This window comes from Pistacia vera, unplaced genomic scaffold, assembly GCF_008641045.1.
Source record: "Pistacia vera cultivar Batoury unplaced genomic scaffold, PisVer_v2 Contig342, whole genome shotgun sequence".
Lineage (NCBI taxonomy): Eukaryota > Viridiplantae > Streptophyta > Magnoliopsida > Sapindales > Anacardiaceae > Pistacia > Pistacia vera.
Genome location: NW_022196160.1, coordinates 809096 through 828991, shown reverse-complemented (window position 1 = coordinate 828991; position 19896 = coordinate 809096). Strand labels below are relative to the sequence as shown.

At 33.8% G+C, this 19896-nt stretch overlaps 1 protein-coding gene and 1 pseudogene across 1 annotated transcript in view; both read right to left on the bottom strand.

Annotated features, from left to right (window-relative positions):
* The window catches only part of LOC116138611 (alpha-L-arabinofuranosidase 1-like), a 99340-nt gene that overhangs the window by 39020 nt on the left and 40424 nt on the right, over positions 1 to 19896 (bottom strand). The gene's annotated exons all lie outside the window — the stretch shown is intronic.
* LOC116138607 lies at positions 14320 to 17009 on the bottom strand (annotated as a pseudogene).

Genomic DNA, 19896 nt, shown 5'->3' with positions numbered 1-19896 from the left:
ACGAAATATTGCCACTTAATTTATTCATTTCATTTCCATGACGTTACAGCTGATAAAGTTGAAAATTAAGTACTACGCATTTATAACTTACATAACTTATTTATGTATATTGTATCGTATGTTGGCTATATATATTATAATGAGTAAACGACATGTTCCCACTCGAGGTTTGGCGAAATCTTAAGTTGGTACCCCTGGTTGCATTCATTCTAGATTCACACCCTTAAAGTAACAGAAAACTGTTTGATTTAACGGTGAAGGGGTAAATTGGTTATTTTTTAGGAGGTAACACCCATTAGCAGACGTCACCCTTGGCCTTTTTCGTCCTTTTTCGGCGATTCTTTCACCCAAAAGCATCTTTGTCACCACCATTCAAACCCACATCATTCTCTCTACAAAACCTTTCCTTTCACACTTGTCGATTGCCGACCATGATAGCCGTGACATGCGATTATTTTTTCTGGTTTTTGGCCATTTTGAGTGGCTACAACCCCAACCACCACCACCATTTGACTCCTCGCATCCCCCGCACAAAATCCTTAACCTTCCCAACCATGACAACTCACAGTTTGCCGTCTACTACTTCACCAAAAACGTGATGAACACAAACCTCTCAGCCGGCAAATAACGACTAAACAGTTGGTAGGGACATAAGGGTTTTATAGAGTTGAAGACGTCGGTTGAAGTGGTGGTGTTTAATTGGATTTTTACTATCGGAATCTAGCAAAAAACAAGAAACCTTGAACCAAACAGCACCGGTGATCGGAGGGGCTAATTAATGAGTCGGGAACCAAAGGGGTTTAGATGACGGACTATGCGAAAGGTGATGAAGGTGACTAGGGGGTTCAACACCATCGAAAATAGCCCAAATTGAGCAAAAATCGAGAGGGTGCATAGTCGCCAAATGTGTTATTGAAGTAAATTAAAAATAAAATGGTAAATTTATAATTGTATTAATTTATTTATTAAGCGCATTATGATAATTGCACCATTTGTAACCTAAAAACTGCTAACAATGTTACCTTAAGGGTGAGAATTGGGATAAATGTAATCAGGGGTACTAACTTAGGATTTCGCCAACCTCGAGTGGGAATAGGTTGTTTACTCATAAAATTATAATACAAGTAAGCATGTTTAATAGTTTGATCTACGTTAAAAATGAAGTACATGTAAGCATATATAATTTAGGTGATAACATAATGCTAAAGTCTTGATGAGTGAGGTGATAAATAGCAAATTGTTTACCAATATATAAACAAAACTGTCTATACAGCCTGTATAGATAATTATTGCACATGTTGAAACTATTATTGTTTGTTTAGTCAAAGTTTGATAGAAAACAAGGGAATGGAAATAGAAGAGCTCTGTTTTGCTTTGTTTGTCCTCTATTTTTATAGATAAAAATGTTTGCAGGATATATAAAATCTCACTGTTACTATTCACACTTCCAAATGGTTCCTTTGAATTCTTGAAAGCAAATATATGATATATCTTTACATCACTGGAATTATATGATATATCTATGAGTGATACTATGCATACAACTGAATCATACAAATAGACAAAAAAAAAAAAAAAAAAATGATAGAATAGTTATTTTACATAAATTTTGTATAATTTTTGTGTGTTTATATGACTCAATTGTAAGCAAAACATTATTATATATTTAAAAACAGAAATACTCAGATTTAGGCCTTGAGGATGTTTTGTTTGCTGAAAAGGCCCATTTCAATTCGGCCCATTTCATTATCCCCTGCTCGCTCTCGCAGCTCCTACACTCTCTTCCCCTTCGCGGCTCTGACCTGTAAGTTTGTGAGAAATGGAGAAAATGGGTGATCTCGTCGGGTCAAGACAATCGGATCTTAACAAGTCTTTCAAGCTCGCAATTCGTTCTCTTCTTACTACTTCTCAAAACAAGTAACTTTTCTTCACTGCTTAATTTTCTACGTTCTTTTCATTTACTTTCACTATCAATTCTCTTATTTACCACTATTTTTTTTAACTTTTTTTGAAATGAAAAAGGAATTCGGCAAAGCATTCAATAACTTTACTGCTTCTGAGCAAGACTGCCTCCACCGCCTATTCATCCAGGTCCCTTCTCTAAACACCTACTCAGACCTGTTTTTAATTCTTTTAAATTTTGTTTTGGTTAATGTTTGAAATTTGAACAAATGGGTGTATAGTTTCAGGTGATTACTTCTTTGCATGAAAACATTGAGGTATGATTTTCCCTTATGCTTTTTAAAGGATTTAAATACGCTGTTACTAGGCTATGATTGTTAATTTCAAACGTTGCCTCTTTTGCATATTACAGGATGAGTTTCAGTCTTTATGCCTTGAAACTTAGGTATATTTCTATTCATTACTTGGGTCCGCGGCTCGATGTGGTCAATTCAATTACTAATTAAATTCATTCCTTTTGATTTTATGAATTTGATTGGTTGGGCATTCTAATGTTGAATTAAATATGATTTTGAAGGCGGGAAACACTCTTGATACTGTGGAGCAACTTGTGGAAGAACAAGGCCTGGATCCATTGTCTTCAGATAAGTAGGTCTATCTTATCCCTTGATGGCATGTAAATACTTGTTTAACTGATAAAGTTTTATTGCAATATTCACTATTTGTAATAGATGTTTTTGTCACATCATTGTATGCTTGAGCTACATATTTTAAGCTGCTCAAACCAATACTGTCTGATTTTATATGGTCATTTGGAAAACTATTACACTTGTATCCATACACAGTACATTAACAAGAATGAGTGAAATGATTTTACTCATGATGTCTTCTGTATTAGAGCTCTGGTCTTATCGTATTATTTGAAAAGGGTAGTGTGCAGGTTGGCTTCTAAACACTATTTGTTTGGTTTTTTCGCTATGCATTGATTCTTTACTTGGTGGATAATTAGCAGTATTATAGAATTCATTGTTTCATGTTACTTTTAACATTTAGAATGTTTATTTTGTTTAGTGAGAGGACCTTGCGGATACTTGAAGCTGTACAGCCATTTCCCTGGACATGGTCAGAGCAGAGTACTTCATGTATTTAACAGCTCTAGATTTTATGTTCACATTCTGATTTAGCTCTAGATTCGGCTACTCCTGCCTCTAAATTAGGAAAAAGTTTTCTGCTATGAACATGATACATTCTGCAAGGTCTTTTTCTAAGTTCACTCTGCTATACATATATTAGATACGTAATGGCCAACTTACTCTTGAAGAATGCCATTAGTAGCAGACAGAGGCACATACATTGGTGGTGTCAGTCCCAGTAGACATTATGGTTTGATGCTTGTAACCATTTTTCCAGGATCAACTTTTCACTTTAATCTCCTACGTGTGATTAATTTTAAGATTTATCGTCCTTCATCATGAAAGAAACAGAGAATAAAACAAAGAAGAGCACAGTTGCAATCTTTTCTGACAGTGTAGACCTACTATTGAATGATATTAAGGAATATTATGTATGAACTAAAAACAAATAACCACTGATGGAGAAATGCTGACAGTGTATGTTTCTATACTCTCATCATCATCCATAACTCTGATGTAGTCACTATCGTGACTTTGTAACAAAAAATTAAAGGACTATCCAGCTACATTTGTTTCGTGCTGGAACTGGTTTCAATGACCCTTGGATTACTACTTGATCAATATGCAGTTCATTCTATATGTTGCAATGGATTTTCTTATTTCAAGTGTCCTAGCTAACATGCAGGACAAATATTATGGATGTTACATGTGATCTGTCAACAGCGAAGAAGAATGAGATCTAGTACTTGATGCATATGCTGGAAAGGGTGAGTAGTGTTTAGAAAAGATCAATTTTCTTCATTCAAAAATATAGATTTATTATTTTTGTTTGTTTTCAAGGGTTTTTTTAACATGCATTATGCACTTATTGATTGGTGGTTGAACCAACTTTTGTTGATTGGATGAAGAGGTTTTATGTTAATAAGATTTGAGCTTCTCTAGTTTTTTCTTAAGTAAGACAATTTGTGCATAGTATCTTGCAGAAATCCTACAGCAGAAATCAAGATGATGGGGATTTATAGCTGAATTTTTTTTCTTCATTTTGTACTCATGCTGTTCTTATAGTTGATCTGTTCTGTTTTGTTCTAAAAATATCTCCTTTATCTTGAGAAACAAGCAAGATGCAGCAACATTTGCCCATCAAATGTGCTGATTTACCCTCCTGCATTAAGGTTAACTAGAAAATGTGTCTGACATTTCTATTTAATTTCAGGTTCCCAGAAACCAATTCTTACAACTCAAAAATGTTTGTCATAGCACTTTGCAAATAGTCCCCTAGAATACACAATCTTTCTCTATATTGCCATGCTTTGTTCAATGATTTTACATTATCTTAGGGAAAAGTTTTGTGGGGAGCCGTGTTTGAGCATTTTATGCTATCAAGAAAGAGCCAATTCAGAAATCAGTCTATGCAAGGAACATTTGTATTGAATTCCCGTCAGTCTTGGCAGCCAATCTTACTTTTTGTTCCATTAAGTTAGAATGTTCCTTGACACCTTGCTCAATCTAATTTATGCTTTTATTGATTTGCTAAGGGTAATCCTGAAGTTGCTAAAAGTAAATCTACTACAAATATAGGATACACGATTCCTGGAAATCATTGCCTTTATTCAAATAATCTATAGAAAACGAAAATGGGCTCTATTATTGGCCCAAAAATCTTTGTTTGATTCTAGTAAAATAGGTACTTTACATAAATGCTTTTCTGTTGCGCAAACTGTTCTTATTCTGCTTCATTCATTAGGTTGAAGAGTAGAATCACCTGACCCAAGCAGTATTATAATTCTTTTGAGAGATTCATAAAGTTACTTTTAATATTTTCTGTAATCTTATGCTTTATGAGCAAAATGTGAATCTTTCATCACTGATCCAAACAAGACGGACTTTGCTCTCCTATTATCCAAAGAAGCTTTGTTAGGATAATTAAGGATTGTGCTTTCTGGCAGGTTATTGTCAACTTCCATTCAGTGCAGGATGCTTAGCAGAGGTTGGGTTGTGTTGTGTTGGGTGAGTTTGTCGGAAGTTTTGAAATTGTAAAGCTAATATCTCCACTCTCTCACATCCTACAAATATCAACTCTTTTAAAACTGGCCATTTGAAGTATGTTTTCCTCCATATAAACCTTTGAGATTTGGTAGCATGTATAGAGTCAGACTGGTTAGTTTGGAAAACACAAGTCTAGGGACTGCTTCCTTGGCAACAATTTCCTCCACTATGCAATAGCTTTTCTCATGCACTTGGAATATCTCTTCTAATGAATCACAATACGTTACATGCTTTCGATTGCCAATTCCTTCAAACTAGGGAGTCTTAACTGAAAAATTCAATTATAATTTCAATAATAACAATAGAAATAAATGAGATAATACAAATCTATATTTCAGGTTTTCCTTAAGAGTTCATTTCTCCAGGTTCCTGGCTTGATGTCATCTCACCACATTCAGAATTGGAGATGATTGTCTTCATCATACGACAATTCTTAATCCCCAATTCGAATAAGGAGAACAGTTCAACGAAATCTCCAGTGGAATTGCAGAATCTTCTTAGTCTTCGAAGAGTAGCTAGACTTACTTAAGTTTAGGGAACAGTATGTTATCTATCATCTCTTTTTCTTCTTCTTCTTTAACTATTATCTCTTCTATCAACTGACAATTCCATATCACAAGCTGATCCGGTTGGAAAAGACTTCTGACGATAGATGATGAAAACAAGTATTTTAAATTATCACATCCATCAAAGATCAAGCTAGAAGATGCTGGTGGCTTGAGCGGAAAAGGACTTTGGCCGTATGGGTTTGTTCTTTTGCACTGCATAAGTATCAATGAATTTACTTCGGAATTCTCAGTTTTCTCATTACAATTTTGGTTTCAAACTCAGAGATGCCATCACTCACATATTGATTTGTATTTTCTATGGAGCAAGAGAAGCCTCGAATTTTGAGTTGAATATGAGATTGAACATCAATTTGATTTGTGTAATTGCCATCTTGATAAGTTGATACGAGTTGTTGCTCTGTTTTGACATGAAGCTTTTACTCCATGACAAAATGTCTCCATCTTCAAGCATTGTCTACCAATTACTTTTTCCAAGGATGGGAATTCAAGAGTAAAATCTCCACAAAACAATCAAATAGTTGAAAACAATTGAATCCTCCAATCCTCCATCTCCAAAATGTGTTATGATTTCTTCTATCACGAGGCAAGAAGATATATCGATGTAACTGCATCTCCAAAATGTGTTATGATTTCTTCCATCATTGGACCATTAACTTACGGTTAGAATTAATGAATTTATTTGAAGTTAAAGAGAAGGTTATCTAAGTCAAAATCATCATATATACTTTTGACCCAAGAATATTGACATTAAAATTTTCAACAATATCAAACTTAACCGAGCCATTTGAATGTATAATATGGTAACTTTTTATTTGAGTAATTATACAATAATTACTAATTTAGAGTGGTTATTAAAGATGACACACACACACACACACACACACACACACACATATATATATATACCATTTGAATGTATAATATGGTAACTTTTGATCGCCTAAATGTTAATGATTTTACTCGTGCGATCAAAATCATAATGCCGGCTAATTCAATTACTTGATAATACATTTATTTGAAGTACCACTAATTTGACAAATTAATCACCGACGTTTAATATACTAATTTAGAGTGGCAATTAGAGAGGTCAAAGCCACATAAAAGAGGCATCAAATTATATTTTTCTATTTTCAGGAAATAATTAATTAGTTTGACCTTCCATGGTTAAGGTATTGATGTAACTTCAGGAAACAATTAATTAAAAATATATCAAAAGATAATAAAATTGATGAACACAGCCAACAAATGCATGCATACATTTATCATTTATGGACATGGAAATACTTATAAACACTGCGAAATACATATAAATACATTTAGCATTTTCTATTTTAGTTTATAGTTAGGTGGTCGTGGAAAATAATTTATAGTGAGAGTAACTCACCAAAAGAAAGGGTATAAAAATAATTTATCCCAAACTCACAGGTGCTGCTACACAAGCCCTATCAATCATAAATTTGAACTAAATCACATCTTAAATCGTTATTATTCAAAAAAAGTAATGCTACATGTATAAACTAATTATACAAATTATTTCCTACAAAGTAATGTGACAACCCTACATGTTTGACACACCATCTCCTCTAATCTGTTAAGTTTATTTCTAATTTAAAATAATCCAATTATGTTATAAAAACAAATCAATTTTTATAAGCAGTTTGCATATGTAGTGTTAATGAAGAGGTAGAATGCTAATTAGTTGAGTCACCGTTATTAGGTGATGTTAGTTATCAATTAGTTACGATTAGTCGTAGTCAGTTACCTTTTTATATTTTTGTTAACAGAGCACTATAAAAGTGCTACTTTATTGTATTATAAACTAAGTTGAATACACATGTTTTGTTAGCTTCATTTTACTTTCCCCTTTCTTCTTTCTTCTCTCTCAGTTTAGCTCTAGAGCTATCATGGTATCAGAGCCCTTAGACTAACGTCAAAATGGTAGATTTGTCTTAGTTCACTCCCAATTAGAGCAATTCTGGTAGAAAATTGACTATTGATCCTGTTAATCTCACGAATACACCTTCTATGTCTTCTTCAACTCTTCCAGTAATCTCCCCAAAACTAACTAGGGATAACTACAAATTCTTGAAATCACAAATTTTATTTGTTGTTGGTTTGCACGATTTAGAGGAGCATCTCATCGGATTAATTTCTTGTCCAACTCCATTCATCAAAATTTTAAGTCAAGAGTTCTGATAGAGCAACTGAAAAGAAACCCAATCCAACTTATAATCACTGGAAGAAGACCGACAAGCTACTTGTAAGTTGGCTTCTTGGATCTATCTCAGAATCTATTTTTAATGTTGTATCAAAACGTCAATTAGCTGCCAATATGTGGATAGCTTTAGAGAAAGAGTTCCTTACTGAATCAAGAATCAAAACTCTACATATTAGAAACTTATTGTAAAATATAAAAAAAAAAAAAAAAAAGATAACCTTAGTATTCATGATTACTTTGTGAAAATGAAGGGATTTGTTGAAATTTTATCTGCTAGTGGAATTGTAGTTACAGATGAGGTTCTTGATGGGTTGAATTCTGAATATGATGCTGCTGTAGTTAATATTACTACAAGATTGGAATCTAAGTTAGACCTCCTTTCTGTCCAAGAAGCACAAATCATTTTGTAGAAGTATGAGCTGAGATTGGAAAAAGCCAGTTTAGCATTAAACACGGTTATTATTACTGAATTTCAAGGAGGATCTGTACATCTAGCTAATATCACAATTGATGAGTCTAGTAAGAAATTTTAGAATGTACAACCTTCATTTAATACTAGACAGAATCAATTTCGACCATTACAATCTTAGCCTCTTGGTTTCACTCCTCATACCTTCACACCTCCCCAACCTGGCATTCGAACTAATCAATTTGCATAACAGAATCACCTTTATTCTTCTCAGTTTGCTAGTGGTAGAGGAGCTAGAAGAGGCAGAATCATTTGCCAAGTTTGTGGCAAAGGTGGACATCTTACTCTCAATTGTTGTCATAGGTTTGATACAACCTTTTTGGGAGGCAGTACCTCAATAGGAAAAGGTCAATTTGGCAACACCAATTTCTCCAGAGCATCAGAAGCCTTACACCAATTTCTCCAGAGCATCAGAAGCCTTTCAAGGCATACCTTCCCTTGACCTCACCACAGCTTCCTTATAACTCATATAACTCCACTCCAATACCTTATCCTAGCTCAAGATCACAAAATACCACCTCAACTGGCTTTACAACAGGGTCCAATACAACTCTAGCATAATCACAAAGGCCTACAAGATCTTACTCATCTACACCCAATGGACACAATCAAGTGTTCCTGTCATATACTCATCCATAACATTACTCACATCCTACAGCCAATTACATTGCTACCTCTTCAATTGTCTAGGATGCATCTTGGTGTATGGATTCCAGAGCCACAGATCACGTAACATCAGACTTAGCACAACTTTCAGTGAACTCTACCTACAATGGTCATGAGCAGCTTTAGGTTGGAAATGGTGAGTTGCTTTCAATTACTCATACTGGTTTTACTTCATTACCTTGTTCTTCTAGATCCGTTTATCTCAAACATGTTTTATGTGTACCTCATATCACTAAAATTTACTAAGTAATTCCAAATTGTGTAATTAAGGACAAACAATCCAAGGCCGTTCTTCTTCGAGGAAGGCTTAATTGTCAACTCCAAATTCCAGCTCCACAATCTACTTCAACCTCAAATCAGGCTACTGGTCCTTCTACCACAGTCCACATTCTCAGCCTTTAACTCCATAGCTTTTCCTACTCTGCAATCCACAAAGTCTTTATTTTCTCAATATCTCGCTGTTTGTAATAATTATGCTAATAACATTGGTGTTTCTAATGTTTCAATTGATGAACCAAGTAATTCTGCCATTTCATTTGTATCCTCTTGTACTGATGCTACTATTAGCAATAAAAGTCATATCATTTCATCCTTTTTAGCTGCAAAAAGTAGTGGCTTGCTATGGCATAAATGCTTAGGTCACCCTAATGCCTCCGTCCTTGCAAAAATTCTATAGTCTTTAATGTTAACTCATGCTATTACTAATACCTTCGACTTCTGTACAGCCTGCCAATATGGGAAATTGCATCAGATTGTATTCCTTAACTCTACCTCTCACCCTTTAGAATTAGTATATTTAGATTTATGGGGACCATCTCGTATTCCTTCACCTGAAGGTTTTAAGTATTACATTCAGTATTTAGATGACTATAGTCGTTTTACTTGGATTTTCCCTTTGAAAACAAAGTCTGAAACTCAACTTATTTTCAAAAAATTTCATAAATTGGTTGAAAGATAGTTTAATACTAGCCTAAAGTTTGTCCAAACTGATTGGGGAGGGGAATATATGAGCTTAGTTTCTTACTTTCTTGACCATTGAATTATTTTTTGGCATCCATGCTCCCATAGTCATCAACAAAACAGGAGAATAGAGAGAAAGCATAGATAAATATTTGAACAAGGCTTGACCTTGCTTGCTCAAGCCAACATGCCCCTAAAACTTTGGCGGTTTGTCTTTCAAACTGCCACCTACCTAACTAATAGATTACCTGCACTTGTTCTGTCTAACCTTTCCCCTTTTCAAGTCCTGTTTAACAAAATTCTAGATTACACAACTATTAGAGTATTTGGTTGTGCATTCTACCCTTACCTTAGGCCATACAATTCCCACAAATTTGATTTTCACACTAGGCAATGCACTTTTGTTGGATATAGTATGCATCACAAAGGATACAAATGCATGGCTTCTAATGGCAAAATTTACATCTGTCAAAGTGTTAAATTTGATGAATCTACCTTTTTTTTGCTTCCTCTTCACTCCTTTAGTCTCCAACAGTCCCTATTTCTTTCCCTTTTGTCTTTTTCACTGATAATGGTTCAGCCTCCTGTTCTATCACTACTCAGTCAACTCCAAAAAGACCTGTTCTTCCTGCCAAATCTTTGTCTCCTATTGTTCCTGACCAGCATTTCCCCTTCCATCCATGAATGCTCAGTAGAACTCATCACTACTATACTCCTCTAACTTAGTAGACCAGGTTAATAAATCCTCCTCTGTCAGTCCTATTGCTAATCCGATTAGTGAGTCCACTTTAGATAGTCCTCCTACATATCAACCTTGTGAGTCTACTCCTGTTAGTCTTCTTACAGATCAGAGTACTAAGTCCACTTTGTCAGCCCTACATTAACCAAATCAATGAGTCTTCTCCTTGTTTTAAGTCACCTGAACCTATTCATCTTACAGTTGAACTTCCTTTTGATACACAATCACCTCTTCTATCTCGACCAACCAGTATATCACTACTCAACCTAGCATCACATTCAAAATCACCTGAAAGCATTAACCTTATAGTTTACCTACCAATTGAGTCAAAACCTTTAAACAATCATCCCATGATTACTAGGTCCAAAGCTAAGTTTCATAATTCTATGTTAGTCTCTTCTACCAGTATTCCTTCTCACCTTGACAACAATGAACCAGTATGTGTCTTTGAAGTTTGAAGCACATTCCCATCCTTCTTGGAAAGCTGCCATGGAAAGTGAATTCACTGCTTTACTTTCAAATAACACTTGGGAGCTTATTCCAGTAGAATCTCATCTGAATGTGGTAGGTTGTAAGTGGGTTTTTTGAATTAAACACAACTCCGATGGTTCCATTCAAAGATATAAAGCCCGATTAGTTGGTAAAGGTTTCCAACAAACTCTAGGAATTGATTATCTTGAGATTTTTAGTCCTGTCATCAAATCCTCCACAATTAGAGTTGTACTAAGCTTAGCTGTCACCTATGGATATGACATCCAACAAGTTGATGTCAATAATGCTTTTCTGAATGGGGAGCGTAGTGAAACATTGTATATGACTCAACCTATTGGTTTTGTTGATCCTGCAAACCCACTCCATGCATGCAAATTGGTCAAGGCCTTGAATGGACTTAAGCAGGCTCCAAGAGCCTGGTTTGAGAAACTTAAAACTACATTTCTAAAGTGAGGGTTTGTTAGTTTAGTAGCTAATCTAAGTTTATTCATTTACAAGCTCAATAATCTAGTGGTTTATGTATTAGTTTATGTTGACGACATCCTTTTGACTGGAAATAGCTCTCAATTAGTTCAAGAAATAATACACAAGCTGAAGGATGAGTTTGCCTTGAAAACCTTGTGATCCCTTAGATATTTTCTAGGTTTTCAGGTGTATCGAATCACATCTAGCATCCATATGTGTCAAGAAAAATATACCAAGGATCTATTGACAAAAATTGGTCTGATGGAGTCTAAGCCATGCTCTACTCCTATGGTTTTAAGGAATAAATTAACTCTTGAAGACAGTGAATTGTTTGACAAACCATCACTATATAGGAGCACAATTAGAGCCTTGCAATATTTAACTCTGTCAAGACCTGATATTGCATTTTTTGTAAACAAGTTGAACCAATTTCTCAAGGCTCCTACTTACCTACATTGGCAAGCTTGCAAGAGGTTGCTTAGATAACTTAAAGGCACAACACACTATGGGATTCAGTTTCATAAAGTTCACAAGTGCAGTCTAGAGTGCTTCACTGATGCTGATTGGGCAAGAAATATTCAAGATTGCAGGTCAACTAGTGGTTGTTGCATTTTCCTTAGTCTTAATCAACTTCAATGAGTGCTAGAAAGCAAAAGGTAGTGGCCTTGTCTTCTACAGAGGTTGAGTACAGAGCCCTTCCACAGGGAGCTCCAAAAATAGCATGGTTCAAGAGCTTATTTTCTGAAATACACTTAAATCTCTCTACCATATCGATTGTGTGGTGTGATAATCAAAGTGTTGGATCTCTTGCCTCAAATCTAGTCTTTCATGCTCGGACCAAGCATATTGAGCTAAATGTTCACTATATTAGAAAACAAGTAATTTCTAACAACTTAAAAGTCCAATATGTTCCAACTAAACACCAAAAAGTTGACATCTTCACCAAATCTTTGTCAATTTCACAATTTGAAACTGTTAGAGATAAACTGGCAGTAACTTCTCCTATGAAAGTTGATGTTCCCTCTTGCAATTCTACAAAAGAAATTGCAGTGGTTAGAGAAGAAGTGTTTTGATGTTTCTTTACTGGTTGATTCTACTAGTGCTTAGAGAAGAAATATTTTGATGTGTGATGTGTATGCATTTTGCAGTGTTTTGATATTTTTGTGCCTGCAGTGTTCTACTAGTTGATTCTATTGGTGCTTAGAGAAGAAGTGTTCTGATGAGTATGCATTTTGCAGTGTTCTGATAACTTTTGTTCTTGCAGTGTTCTACTGGTTGATTCTACTGGTGCTTAGAGAAGAAGTGTTATGATATGTATGCATGCTGATATTCTAATAACTTTTATGCCTATAGTGTTCTACTGGTTGATTCTACAGCAAAATCAATTTCCTTGGTGGTCTAATGTACACTGATCCATTGCTGATAAGTTGATTGATCTTGTATAGTCTGAATAGCTATTGAGTTGTTTATGCAGGTGTTGAATGATACAATTATATAGTGCATCTCATTCCTAAGTCTCTATTCTTCTTTGAAAAAGTCTGAAGTTGAAGACTTAAGTGTTAAAGAAAGGCTAATGCAGTTCTGCAAGGTGTGAACTAACTATGCAACAAAGCAAACTGAAGGCCGAATTAGTCTTAGTCTCAGTTTATTAACCGAAGAATGTCAGAATTTCAAAAAGAGGTACAAGTAGACAAGTAAGCAATGTAAACTCCCAGTTTAGTTTACGAGAGGATGTTAAGGCAAGTAGTCAAGCAAAACAATATAAACTCCCAGTTTAGTTTACTGGAGGATGTTAAGGTAAATAGTCAAGCAAAACAATATAAACTCCCAGTTCAGTTTAAGGGAGGATGTTAATGAAGAGGTAATATGGTAATTAGTTGAGTCACTGTTATTAGGTGCTGTTAGTTACTAATTAGTTACGGTTAATTTCAATTAGTTACATTTCTATATTTATGTTAATACAGCACTATAAAAGTGCTACTTTATTGTATTGTAAATAAAGCTGAATACACACGTTTTGTTAGCTTCATTTTACTTTCCCTTTTCTTCTTAGTTTAGCTCTATAACTATCATGTAGTATCATTCTCATAACAAATAGAATAAAAAACTACATGCACCTATGATATTTCAAAATAGTTGAATCCAATAATTAAAAATCAGCCACCAAACCACCTTTTACTTGTAAGTTTGATCTCCTAGAATTCATTATCTAAACTAAAAATCTCACTTTAAAATTTGGAAAGCAAACAACAGTGATGTTGGTTCAACTAATTTTTTTTTTAAAATTCATAACCATAAATTAAAAATATCGAGATTACCTAGGCATTGTCCGTCCAACATCAAATCATAAGAAGTGACTAATTGTGGACATACTACAACTTTAATATTTTTGCCAGCATTTTCAAGTGGACTACTTCTTGGCACCACCTACATATATGGAGTTAAAAAACCCAAAAAAAAAAAAAAAAAAAATCAGCTGTGCTTATAAAAAAAAAAGTCCTTAACCTATAAGAACATTAATGAATGAAAGAAAATTTATACCTTGTTTGGCTCATTGAAGGAATTCTCACCCATTACATTGTTGGAAGTGAGTAGAGTCTTAGTCAATCTTGATGAGTTTATCAAATTTGACCTTAACCCATACACTAATATCTTTGGATTTACTTTAATGCTCCCAAATTCACAACCTGCACATGTGCCATAGTAACATACATAGAAATGGTTAGCAAGGTAGAAGATCTATATAAACAAAAAAAACCCCTTTCAAGAGTAGGTCAGATTAATGCAATAGGCAATACCTTTACTTTCAAACAACATCTACTGTCATTTGAACTCCACCAAGCTATTGCAGATGCAAGGATTAGAGTTGAAGAATTTGTGAGGAGGGTTGTATTAAGTAGCATTGCACCACTTGCATATGCTTGATAGGAGTTGGAGACAATTGCACCTGGATTCCATCTAGAAGACAATTTTTTCTAATGTTAGAATAAAACGTAAATAAAATAACAAGGCTATATAAATTCAAAAGATGGCAAAATTAGCTCCTATCATATACATTCACAAACAGTGGTGTATAGCATAACATTGCAACACATCACTGCAGCAAATAAAGTTATAATTAGTAGTTTACCGTCATTTTAGTTAAAAATTACTTGGATTGTGATCAAATTGGAGCTAGAAAGAATAGTGAAACTTGTGTGATATATTATTTAAACATTTGTTTACTCAAACAAAAGATAACACTTGGATTTTTATGCATATTGGCAAACCTATTCCTTTCCAGGCCAATGAGGAATCCAGCTTCCCCTAGTGCTACTAAAAGGCTTATGTTAAATGAAGCTCAAAATAGTGGCATTTGAGGTAGTGGGAGTTTTAATCTTGGCCATTGCTTGTTAACGAGATCTGATGGTTGCCATCTGTCCAAGAAAGTCAGAGCTATAAAAGAGGCTAAAATTCTAAATTTGAATCTTTCTTTCAACTCTCTCTTTTACAATCAACATAGTGCTCTGCAAGGGTTTCTAATTGAGTCCAAATTTCTTGTAATCAATTTTAGATCTCTGTAACTTTGGCTTGAAGGTCGAGCTTCCTTCAAGGGTAGAGAATCCAGGTTTTGATTTCTCTTGTGATTAAAGGTTACAATTATAATTTGGGGATTGATTGAGTGTGCAAAGATTTTGGAGTTGATTCGGTCTTGGAATCTGTAAACTTCTAATCTCTTAGTGCAATAAGCCCCAAAAGTTCTTGGAGCTCAACGTGCATGTAGCTTATTCCCAATTTTGGAATAAGTGAACCATGGTAAAATCCTTGGTATTCTTGATTGTGTGTTCATGCTTCTTTGGTGTGTAATTTAGATTCTTTGGAATGTGTTTGATGTTTGTTTTATAAATTGAGTTCTAATTTTACCATAATAGCTTCCTGTGCTACTATCTTTTCCATACATAGAATATTCACTAACAAACACCTGCACTGTATTGAATAACCTATGATTCCCAAGTCTGAATCAAAACAAAACTATGGATCATACAGAGGTGCATACCTTTGGACCGCTACGTGACGTATGGTCAAAGCCTTAGAAAATAAGTCACTGACATTTGTATAAATCTATTTAAGAATAAAAGAATAAAAACAAGGTTACTTTCATTGTGAAAAATGAAAACATTTTATCTATTAATATGCAAGAGTTGCGTCAAGAATTTTACATGAAAATCATATAAATCAGTTGGATGATCTAGTTGATCCATAGATTCGTCATAGTTTGAGATTATTTTGATGTCTGGATAGTACCCTTTTATCGCATTGTAGAACTTGGGGTAGTCCCCTAGTCATTAAAAAAAAAAAAAAGGGGTGAGTATATTATATCTATAAATGTAAAAGAGCAGGGTAACATTTGGGGTTTTAGGTTTATTAAATTGTTGAAGAATTTATTAAATCTTATTAGAACTCATTAATAACAAATAATCCTAGAAATTTAGAAGAGATCATTAATGGATAGACATATGACAGAGTTTACTAACCATATATTTAACTTCAAAGTGTAAATTATAGATGAGAGTTTAATGTCACATGAATGACCCTTAGATTATTAAGAATTTACTATCAAATCACATTCATTCTCAATAGATATCTATAATTATTTGACCATAGACAATAGCTCTTTCATATAGTAAAAGTTTAATTTAGTTACCATTATCATGGTGCACTTTCTAATCTTTTAATAACTTGAAATTAAGAGACTCAAAAGAGTATAAATAAACAAAAACAAAAGAATGAGTTAGAACAAGATACAAACCTTTATTCGCATTTTTCTGTAGAGTAACATTCTTCATTTCCAACAGCAACATATCTTAAGTCAAAAGGTTTAGGGTATCTTTTTGCAGCTTGTACATACTCCCATTTAGAGCTTGGGTTACCCATAGCAAACTCAATGCCATCAAGGGCTTCTTGTAATTGAAACAAACAACATACCTTCCAATCAAAAAATTATCAGCTTTGGAAAAAAAATTACAAGGTTAAGCTGAACAATATAGGAGGAAAAAAAAAAAGTAATATATATAGTAACATTTGATAGAAATTTCAATTTCATTACCATTTTACTCCATTCAACAATCAATTAAAACATTACCATTTATATGTTAACATAAAAATGGCAAATTAATACATGGTAACAAAATCAGATCAATTTTACCTAACTAGTAATGAATAATTAATAAAATGGTAAAAATTAATTAATATATGCAAACTAGCAAACTGTCATCAGCCCTTCCCCCTTCAGCCAAGCCCTACCACCCCATGGCCCCTCACCCCTTCCTTCCCAGTGCCTCAACCTTTTGGCGAATCCCCAGGTAAGCATGTTCAATAGTTAGATCTACATTAAAAATGAAGAACATGTAAGCATGTATAATTTAGATGATAACATAATGCCAAAGTCTCAATAATTGAGGTGATAAATGGCAAATTCTTTACCAATATATCAGCTAAACTATCTATACAGCCTACATTAAATACATAGATCATTATTATACCATGTTGATATTATTGTTGTTTGTTTACTGAAAGTTTGAGAGAAAACAGGGGAATGGAAATAGAAGAGCTCTGTTTTGCCTTGTTCCATTCTGATTTGATTGATAAAAATGGTTATAGGACATGAAACCTCACTTTTTTCCTTTGCACTTGTAAATGTTCCTTTGATTTTTGAAATCAGAATATGATATATGTTTACATCACTGAAAATCGTTTGCCAACTTGGTGAAATTAGAATAAATAAAACAAATCCAGCATGTACAACAATAGGACAAATGTGTTAATAGAGGGTTCTCCATCAATCAACCAAATATGAACACAAGATCAGTGAAGATCGCAAAAACAAATCCCCCTTCAAATGAAGGAAATTGGAGCTGTTGTATCGCAATCTGAAATGGTATCTTATTCTTGTTTGTGCATGAAGAATTACCTCAATATTTCTTAGAGCTCTACACATTCTGTAATTATAAAGCATAACATATTGAATTAAGATAATGAAAGAAAAATCATTCGAGCAATTCAATATATCAATCACAAATGAAATGCATGAGATATTTTGGTGAGTCAATATAATACCATTTTTTCTCTGATGGCATATGTATTTTTGTGGGTAGATGATTACTGGAAGGAGAAAAAAAAAAAAAAAAAGTTACCCTGTTGGTATTTTAATTGTCTATTTTGATTACATTTTAATTCTGCCATATGTATTTAATCTTTATATCCTGTAACTGCTTCTAATCTGCAATTATCATTTCTATACACAATTCTTTATTTGAATGAACTGTCCTTGCATGTGTAGACATATAATGTGTAGACATATACATCTTGAACAAACAGAAGTGATTTAAACGTAACTTTTTATGTAGTAATAGTAGTTTGAAAATAATTATAGAATTTCGGGGAAAACTGTTTGAAAACTTGAGAAATCGGAATGCATAAATTACTCTCGACCCCCAACTGTTTAACAGTCCTTACTTCTTTTGTATTAATTTTGACAGAACATGGATAAAATAGGCAGTGCAGCCTAAACTATAAGATTAATCGATAAATTTATTTATGAAACCATAAGGGGTTTTTATGATTACTATATATGTGCAGGGGTTCAAAATAATTTTCTCATAAAACACATCCAAGTTGTACTATTACTATATATAAAATTATAAAAAGTAGTAGTACAATAACCATGTGTATAATTAACAATCTGTACTATATATAAAATTATAATTCAAGTAAGCATGCTAAATAGCTTGATCCACGTTAAAAATGAAGTACAGGTAAGCATGTATAATTTAGGTGATAATGTGATGCCAAAGTCTTAATGAATGATGTGATAAATAGCAAATTGTTTACCAATATATCAACATAACTGTCAATACAACCTACATTAAATAGTAGATCATTATTACAACGTGTTGAAATTATTTTTGTTTGTTTAATAAAAGTTTGACCAAAAACAAGGGAGCTTTGGAAATAGAAGAGCTTTGTTTTGCTTTTTTTATTCTCTGATTTGATTCATAAAAATGGTTGTAGAACATATGAAACTGTTTTCCTCTACATTTCTAAATGTTCCTTTGAATTCTTGAAAGCAAAATATGATAGGTTTTTGTAGGAACTTAGAAACAGAGTTGGTGTACATGGAGTGTTTACTTGAGCTCTGTTATGGCCTCCTGGGTTTTGGAAAACTCTTGAGAGGAAAAGGACTTTGTCTATATGGGTTTGTTTTTTAGCACAGCGTAAGTTAAGGTGGAGCAAGCAAGTGCTTTTTCGATAAGTTACTATTATTGATTTAATACAAATGCTTCCTAATATTATAGTCTTAACAAATTTGAAGAAATAAACAATCACTTTCGATCAGTTACACCACTAAATGCTGATAGTGCATATAATGCATCAACACAAAATTTAAAAAACAAGATATTTTAGGTGATGTTTAAAAAATTTGAAACATGAGAGACAAATATATAAATTTTATTTTATTTATTAATGGGACCCTTGATTAACATCATATCATACTATTCAGTGATGTAGCAACACTTATCATCTGTTAGACATCCCGCATTCATAAGGATTTTCTGACTCTGCTTATACTTAACAAGGCAAGCGCTAAGACATTGAAACTTGTCACAATTCGCAGGAAAAGGTATGTAAGAATCACAATCATCTGCCTTTGCCTCTGCTTCATCAAACATTGCACCTATAATCTCACAATATCAATTATATATAGCTGTAAACATAGAGCCAATAAACAATAAAATATCACAAGCCCTATCAATCATAAATTTGAACTAAATCTGTAATGCCCGCATTGAGATTCATGGCTTTTAAATGTTGGTTGTTAACCCAAAGCTAATTAATATGTTGTGTTGTTGAATGGTTGCTTTGAGCTAAGTTAATATGTGTTGAAATATCTTGGAATGCCCTGAAATTGGTGAAGTCTTGCGGAATTTTGGAATTGCAGGCTTTGCCGCAACGAAGAAGGAGCTTGGCCGCGGCGATGTAGCCTTTGTAATTTTTCGCCGGGGCAAATAAATAATCTTCACCGCGGCGAAGGGCCAGCTAAGATTTTGGTTAAGTTTCCAGAGAATTCTTTCCTAGGGGCAAAATGACCATTCTACCCCTAATTAGCAGGAAAAGTGGGGAGTAAAATGCAAGGAAATTTCATGGAGAATAGTTTAGAATGGGGGTGAATTTGTAAAGAATTAAAGGACAAAGGTAGA